The following is a 9,232-nucleotide window of genomic DNA, read 5'->3' as shown; positions in this document are numbered from 1 at the left end:
ACTGGCTTGATATAAAAAGCATTTAGTTTTTTAATGTTTTTTTTTTAAAGACAGTCTTAGAAATTCTGGAAAATTGTAGAATTCAGATTCAGATATGTGGGGTTTATAGTTCAGCTTATAATGATTTATTCTTTCAGTGATGCATTCTGAGATCAGAGCTGGTATAGGCCAGATTCTACAGTTGAAACTGAAGTAAATCAACATCTAGAGCCTGCGGGATTGCCAATTACCTTTCAGCCATGCACTCTTGGGTAATTGCAAAGTAAGTATATCACCTGGTACCCCCATATGCTCAGGGTCCCCAAGCTCAGAGCTAATGCTGGTCTTTGTAATGAAGGTTGGGCTTTTTACCAATTAATTGTCTAGCAATCCTTTTAGGACATTAAAGACATGAACATAATTTGAGACCTTCATATCTGAGGGACACAGTTATTTTATAGAGAGACCATGGCACTCATATTAAACATGACTCCAGGAACATCGGGAAGATGTATGTGGTAGCCTTTGCTAAATATAAAGTAGTATAAGGATGTAAAAATCATCTATTGTTATAATTTGTCAGTGCTATGGTTAATATTTAATTTTAATCACTTATGAAAGCATGAAAGCCACCTGCCTGGTCTGGAACTCATAAGCTATTATCTACCTGGATTTGTTCCAGAGTAGAGTCCTGTTCAAGACCAGGCCTGCCAGGCAGGAAGAGGGGGGGGCAGAGCTGCTCTGGCTGAAGAATAGCAGCAACTTCTCTCCCCAGCCCTGCCTGTGCATGGCAGCCACACATGGCCACTCGGATGCATATGCTATATATATTTATTTATTGGTTGATTGATTGGTAAGTTAAATAATCCCTTTTTAAAAATAAGTTTTTAATTTTTTTACACTTTCCGGTTCTCTGCCAAGATTCTCCATTCTGTCATCTTTTCCTACAAATCTTTTAACATATTTGTAACAGATGTTTTAAAGTTTTTGCCTGCTAATGCAAGCAGCTGGGCCAGTGGTGAAGTTCCTTTTCTCTTGATTATTGGTCAGATTTTCTTGCTTCTTTACATGTCTAGTGTTATTTAACTATTGGATATTATGATTGATATGTTGTAGCAACTCCAGATTTTGTTATCTGGACTTACGTTTTGCTGGGCAGTTAAATTATTGAGTGATCATCTCAACCTGTGGATGACAGGTTTTCTGCTGTGTTAGTGTGGGCTTCTTTTAGTTTTGTCCTTAGTTCTGGGGCAATGTCCTTAGTGAGGATTCATTACTAAGGTGTAGCCCTTTGGGGATTTTAATGGAAAGGCTGAGACTCTTACCTAGCTCCTCCTACTTGATAGGACTTAAGACCAAATGATGAGGCCTGAACTGGGTGGCTGACAAAATACTGCCTTTTAGCTGTTGCTTTCTTTTAGGTTCTGAGCCTTATCTTATATATAAGCAGCTCAACTATCAGTCAATAATTTGAATAAACATTTTTATACAGTTTTTATTCTCTCTCTTGGTGGCTTCCTCCTTTCTGGGATTTTCCCGACAGCCCAACCTACTTCTCCTCAGCTGATTAGTGCTGCTGCCTTGGGTCTAAACTCTAGTCCACTGGACTGTATTCATCCTTCTTCTAGTGCTGCTGTGAGATGATACAGTGCCTATGTGATGAGATAAAGTGATGTCAATGACATAGGCATTGTAACACTAGGCTATTAAAAGTGTTACTTGAACATAAGCACTGAGATATCACGACAGTCAACCCGATAACCAAGACAGCTACTAAGTGACTAAGAGATGGGTAGCATATATGATGTGGATACTCTGGTCAAAGGAATGATTCATGTTCTGGGTGGGACTGAAAAGAATGGTGCAAGATTTCATCCAGCTACTCAGAATGACATGTAATTTAAAACATGGATTGTTCATTTCTGAAATTTTCTATTTAATATTTTTGGACCACTGTTGACTGTGGGTAACTGAAACCTCAGAAAGAAAAACCACAGGTAAAGGGGACTATTATATATTGTAAATTGTCTCAACAGTTTTTGATCCATTTGTTCAGCAACCATTAATAATCATTGCATAGGAGTTACATAATTTCTCAGAAAGAAAAACCACAGGTAAAGGGGACTATTATATTATTGTAAAGTGTCTCAACAGCTTTTGATCCAATTGTTCAGCAACCATTAACAATCATTGCATAGGAGTTACATAATTTACTCTTGCCTAATTTATTCTTTATTTATGTATTGAACATACGTATATTTCAAACACTGTTCAAAGCATGTAAGTACAAACAAGAAAACAGTTCTTGCATATCAGAAACTTATGGCTATCTATTGGCCATGCTGTAGCCATGTCCTCATATGTAGCTAAATTCCCTTTGTAGCCACAGAATTTTGGAACATAAAAATAATCAATAATATTTTGGGCATTAAGGATGAGGAATTAGGTTGCAGCTACATGAAGATGTCATTATTTAGTGTAGATGAACTGGGCTCCAGTCCTGACTAGATCATCCTCATGTTGTGGGAGTAGAATTTCAGGCAACAGTTTTGCCTGAATTATTTTGCAACAAAATGATGCAAAGTACAAAACCTACTTGGTACATCATATTATACTTCCCACCACAACAAATCTGTTCTCAATTTGGCATGAGTTTGGTTTATAGAGAAGTTTTTCTTTTAATTGTTTTTACATAAATTAAATGTTTATTAGACATGTTTTCTTCACTATTTTTAAAACACTTTCAAAATTTACTGAATGCAATTTATGCATTTTAAATATGAATATTAGGCTACAACATGATAATAAGAAGTTTACAAAATTATGTTTTTGAAGTTCATCTTGTTTTTCTAGATTTAGTACTTACATTCAACATTGAATCAAAGGAAACAAAGAATGAGAAGAATGCTAGGAAGTCACAATGTATGTACCTCTTCTAGGGACTGGCACGTGTTCAGTTCAGAAATAGAGAGAGCATCTATTACTTACCTGGAATGTCCTGGGCACATTGATGAATAAGACAGACAAAGTTTCTGTCTCTTCATGGAGCTTACATTCCAGTGCCACAGTCTCAGTCATGTTTATTACAAATTGAACATAAACAGGTGAATATTCTTCTCCCCACTAATATTCCAGATGTCATCTGGCATTATGATATCCTCATGATACATGGTTTTTATAATACACTTTATAATAACGAAGCATTTTATTACATACAACATGGCTAATCCTCAGAGCAATGCAAGATGGCTATTCTTATTTTCCCTAGTATAGATATTCCTGGAATTAAGATGGGATTGCATCCAGATAACCCCTCGTGATTTAAAAATATTATAAGTCGAAAATGCATTTAATATACCTAACCTACCAAACATCATAACATAGTCCAGCCCACCTTAAACATGTTCCAAATACAATATCCCCACCCCCCAAATGCTGACAGCACAGAACACTGCAGAGTGTCAACTGTTCATCCTCCTGACCGTGTGTCTGACTGGGAGCTGCAGCTCGCGGCCACTGCCAGGGCCACAAGAGTATCACTGCACATTTCCCTACCTGAGGAAAGAGCAAAATTCTAAACCTGAAGTATGGTTTCTACTGAATGCAAATTGTTTTAGCAGCATTGTGAAGTTGAAAAATCAAAGTTGAACCATCGTACATCGGGTAACGATGGTCTAAAAATCAGTATAGGGCATATAATATCTTGTTTCTGATGTAAAACGGGGCTCTGTGTATTATAAAGTCAATTTTGTTATCAATGTGAATTTATTATTGTTTTATTTTCTTTGGACTGTGAACCTCTGACAAGATATAAAGGATGATTATGATTGATTGTATTTTGTTTCAATTAACAATTTACTGTATTTGTCCAGAACTAAAAAGGTAACCTCTCTATTATTATGGTTAAGGCCCTCACTGTGCTCAGTTTTCTAACCCTAATTCTTAAAAATTACACTAGACTTTTTAATTTACCACACTCTCAATAGCCAATCTATCTCTTTTCAATTCTCTTTCATCTCATTGGCATATATGATCTCTCTCTCCCGCCCCGCCCCCCATGTTGTGCTATTTTAATTTTATTTCTTATTATCCATTACTATGATTACCAAAACAAATTAATTGGTCTCTTCCCCTCAAATTCTTCTTCTGTTAAAATGATTTTCAATGTGCAAAATGTATCCTATTATGTCACTGCTTAAAACCATTCAACAGATCCTCAGTGTTTATAGGATACAATCTAAAGTCTTTTTAGGGACAGTCAAGGTCTTCCATGCTTCCAAGTTCATTTCTTGCCACCAGGCCAAACTTACTCTGCACTCTAGATATAATAAACAGCGAATGGTTTCCAAATACACCATGCTGACTCATGTTCATTTAACTCGGTGCAGATTCATTTCAACTTTTCCTCTTTATCATCTCTTGTTAGAAGTTTCCTTAACTGCTTAAGAAGATTTAACCACTTCTTTCTTTGAACTCCCACTGTGCCAAGTATATACTTCTTTTTATTTAAGATGTGTGTGTGTGTGTGTGTGTGTGTGTGTGTGTGTAATTTATCACTCTATTACAAGTATCTTTTTACAGGCCTGTCTTTCTTATGACAGTATGATTTTAGGAGGTCAGGTGCCTGGAGCATGGTAGGAACATAAGTCTTTGTTTATTTGATTAAGCAATGAAGGAATAAAAAGGAAAAAAATTAAGGAGGTGAAGATATCGTCAGTGTGCCCTCCACTTTTATCATCCCTATGGATATTGCCTTTGTTCCTCTGTCCCTCTGTCTTTCTACCTAAAAATTGAGGCATTGTAGAAGCCAGAAGCCCAGAATAGAGCAGGACCCTTTAACTGCCTCTCCTTTGTAGTCTGGACCTCATCCCTTTTACTTCATCTTCTTATCAAAATGGACTTGTGTTATATGATATTCCCTTAAGATCTTGCTTAGTAGTTACCAAATTTGATGAACAGCTTTCAGGGCATGGGTGGATTCAAGGCTGTAATGAGATACCATAAAAGCATGGCTAAGCACACAAATTCAAACTTGGAGTTCAACTTGCTTCTACCACTTAGGACTGTGTTAACCCAGGGCGAGGTATTTATCCTCTCTAAAACTCAGTTACCTCATCGGTAAAATTGGAACACAGCTCTACCTCATAGGGTTATTGTGAGGATTAGAGTTATTGTCTAAGATTAAAGTCCTAGACTATCCCCTCTCCTGTCCAAATGTTGGCTATGGTCAGAAAACAATAAAGGGGCAATAGAACAGATAATATGGAAAGCATATTAATTTGTAACTTGGGGTCACAGACAAAGCTCAAGAAATATTTCTTCAATTGTCTAGAGCAAATTTCCATAAATACTATAACCTCTGCAAACCTCTTTCACTCATAACCAGATGAATCATGAAAAAATGTTACATGGTCATTGTAAGCTATGTATTTCAAATTTGTAGGTACTTTTTGTATGTTTTGATGTGTAGTTCTTCCAAAGTACCAAAACATTTACAAATGTTTTATAAATAGACATTCATTAATGTTAGCTCTGAGTCACCTCATATATTTGAAAATTAGTATGTTTAATGAAACTATTTTGGGGTGAGTGAAATTCAAATTCATGGTAAATTTGGGCTGTAAGCCTGAATGTACAATACACAATCAGAGTGTATAAGCTGACAGTAAAAATATTACATTTCCTGACTTTAAGCTTCATTTGTTAATGATGGAAAGTATTCAACTCTCTCCTAAAAATGAACATACAATTATTGGAATCAATACCTCAGGCATCAGCTGTTAGCTTTTCCTCAATTATCATTACTAGGGTTTTGTCTAATTTAAAAACATGGAGTGCATTGATGTCTTGGTGCTTTACTTGTGTTTTCTTCCTGTATGTTTCTTTCTGCCTGATGACATGTGTGAGAGAAGATGCATGTGCAGAAAGAGGTTTCCCTTTTCATAGACACTGATGTTATTAATTTTACATACATCTTTAAGAGTACATTTCTGTGCAATATGTATAGGATTGGGGCTGATCTGTTACTCATCTTTGACCTGTAAATCCTCTGAGGGTGGAGCATTGTGTCCCTACTTTCCTTGTTGAGACTATCTCTGAAGCAGCTTGGCGAATTCCTCTGTGTACCTTAAAGGTGGAGGGCATGTTGTATAGTCACGTAAAACCATTGGTCTGATCTTGAGTCATGAACCCCAGATTTGGTTGCAGGATTAAAAAGTAAGCTCAATATCTACACTAATAAAAGAGAAACATGCAAATTGGTGTCACTCCACTATGCCCACCAGCCAATCAGAGCGACTATGCAAATTAACCCAACAAAGATGGCGGTTAATTTGCATATGCAGGCACAGAGCGAAGACCGAAGGCTCTGGCCTGAGTGAAGACTGAAGACTGAAGACTGAAGACTGAAGAGGCTTGGCTTCTCCGCTGCGGCTGGACCAAAGGCCTGGGTCCCAGGTGCAGGAGGAAAAGCGGTGTTGGCAGCCAGGGGAAGAAAGGCCTATTGCGAGAATCTTTGTGCAATGGGCTTCTAGTATTGTATAAAAAGTAATAACTGATTCTTAAAATTTTTTCATGAATGCACTATAACTTCTATAAATATATCACATATAAAGCTCCAGTTTAATTTTTGATATTCTACTTATTGAAAAAATGTCATCACTAAGTTATGGGAACAACCTCCCTCCCTATCTCTTTCATAACCCAGCTTTCAAAGTTACAGAAAGTGTGGTCACTGGCTGCCATCCTGCATGGATTCTGATGGTTGGTGCCAGAGATAAGCTTTATCTTTCCCACAAAGTGTTCACTATCTGGTTTTCACACTGATCTCTATCATTCATAATAAATGCTTGTAATTTCTCACTTGTTATTGACCAGGATCACCATGCTGATCATGCCACGAATGTGCGGCATCTCTACAGATGGTTTCTTCAATGATAAACAGTAGGAAGATTTACAGGTTTTCTATCTCATAATAGAACCAGAGTAAGATCATGATGGTATGGTAGAGACTTGAAGGGAACAGGACCAGCTCCCCTAGGGCTGAGAAAATCCTAGAGGTAGATAGTCCTGCAAGTTATAAAAGAATATCTTACCAGATAGGTAGAATGCAGTGTTAAGCAATAGATTGCTAATTCAGTGTTAAGCAATAGGTTGCTAACCAGGTAAAAAGTGAAAAAAGAATAAATAACTGAATAAACATCTATTTTTCAGTTTATGTGTTTGCTTAATGAAAGTTCTTTCTACTGGTAACTGCATCTCCCAGATATTCCTTTCTGGAACCATTTCATCCACACACCCAATCAATGAAGTTGCAGGGAGCCGACCTTTATCCTGCCTCCAAGAGTGGGCTTGAGACCCAGGCTTGGACAATGTAAGTGCTACACATACATCGGGATGCTGACTGATTTAGGGATGGCCCTGTGACCTTGGATTTTGGTATGAATTTTTTTGCCTGGTTTGCTACATTGGTGGATTATAAATCCTTGGTAATTTGTGGAAAGAGCCTGCCTTAGAATAAAATCAACACAGAAGAGACAAAGCCAAGGGCCAAAAAGAAAGGCAGTATGGCCGGGCAGCATGGCTCAGTGATTGTGCATCGACCTATGAACCTGGAGGTCATGGTTTGTTTCCCGGTTAGGGTACATGCCTGGGTTGTGGGCTCAATCCTGAGTGTGGGGCAGCTAATCAATGATTCTCTCTCATTATTGATGTTTCTATCCCTTTCTCCCTCTCCCTTCCTCTCTGAAATCAATAAAAATATATTTAAAAAAAAGAAAGAAAGAAGGCGGTATGTAGATGAAATCCTTTAGGTCCCTGGAACTAGCTAACCAAATGTGAAATTCACCCCTTCACTTTAGCCAATAAATTATTTTCTGAAATTTAAACCAAACGTAACCAATATACCATTTCATTTAGCAGTTTTTCAAACAAGTAGATTAGCAGAAAAATCTGGATTTAGGCAATATTTGGAAACATGGTTGGGCAGATATGAAAATAATGGAAGACTACTAACAGGTCATGGACTCAGGGACAGGAGAGCCAAGTTTGTTAATAGAGAGGGAGCAGAAAGAGCAAAACAGGTTCTAATTGGAAAGACTGCGGCTATGGTTCATTGAAACAAAGAGTCACCCAGTAATCATAACAGAGTTGTATCTGGGCCCAGGATCAGAGATTTTTCTAAGGAATATGAAACTAACTACCAGAAATGGAACAAGTAGTGAAGTGAATGGGGCAAGGAGAAAAACACCTGCTTGTTGAGTGAGGGTTCCTTTTAGACAGGACTGGGTTATTCTCTAGACCTGTGGTCGGCAAACTGCGGCTCTTTGGCCCCTTGAGTGTGGCTCTTCCTAAGCCTTAGGAGTACCCTAATTAAGTTAAGAACAATGTACCTACCTATATAGTTTAAGTTTAAAAAATCTGGCTCTCAAAAGAAATTTCAATCGTTGTACTGTTGATATTTGGCTCTGTTGACTAATGAGTTTGCCTACCACTGCCCTAGACCAGTGGTAGGCAAACTACACCTGGTGAGCCACATGCGGCTCTTTGGCCCCTTGAGTGTGGCTCTTCCACAAAATACCACCTGCGGGCGTGCATGTACAGTGTGATTGAAACTTCGTGGCCTATGCGCAGAAGTCGGTATTTTGTGGAAGAGCCACACTCAAGGGGCCAAAGAGTCGCATGTGGCTCACAAGCCGCATTTTGACGACCACTGCCCTAGACCAAAGCTAGATATCAAGCACACAGTTGGAAGTAAACCATCTCTGCTAGGGGGAAAGCAGGAATATGGGTCAAGGTAAGTAGTGGAGTTGATAGAGGAGAAGGAGGAAAAGATTGGAGCCTGGGGGCCATACGTGTACATGCAACATTAGATAGAGGTAGGTTTATGACCAACAATGCTTTTAGGAGCTGCAAAAAAATTGTAATTTCTTTCAAATAAAGAAAGAAAGTAAACTTTTAGGTTGAAATTATTTTATATACCATATTAATATTAATGTTAATATTAATATATTCATCTCTATACCAACATAGTCACAAAATAGAATTCTATATACATACATATCTACACTAATAAAAGAGAAACATGGTAATTAGCGTACGACCGCTACCCTTTTCATTGGCTAATCAGTGAGTATATGCAAATTAACTGTCAGCCAAGATGGCAGCCGGCAGCCAGGCACTGAAGCGAGCAGGGAGGCTTGCTTGCTGCAGACTCCAACGTTCACCGCCTCACTTGCCGGCCTCTCAGTTGCAA

Source organism: Myotis brandtii, unplaced genomic scaffold, assembly GCF_000412655.1.
Source record: "Myotis brandtii unplaced genomic scaffold, ASM41265v1 scaffold344, whole genome shotgun sequence".
In the NCBI taxonomy this organism is placed as follows: Eukaryota; Metazoa; Chordata; class Mammalia; order Chiroptera; family Vespertilionidae; genus Myotis; species Myotis brandtii.
The sequence above is the reverse complement of the archived record's forward strand: the minus strand, read 5'-3'. Positions refer to the sequence as shown.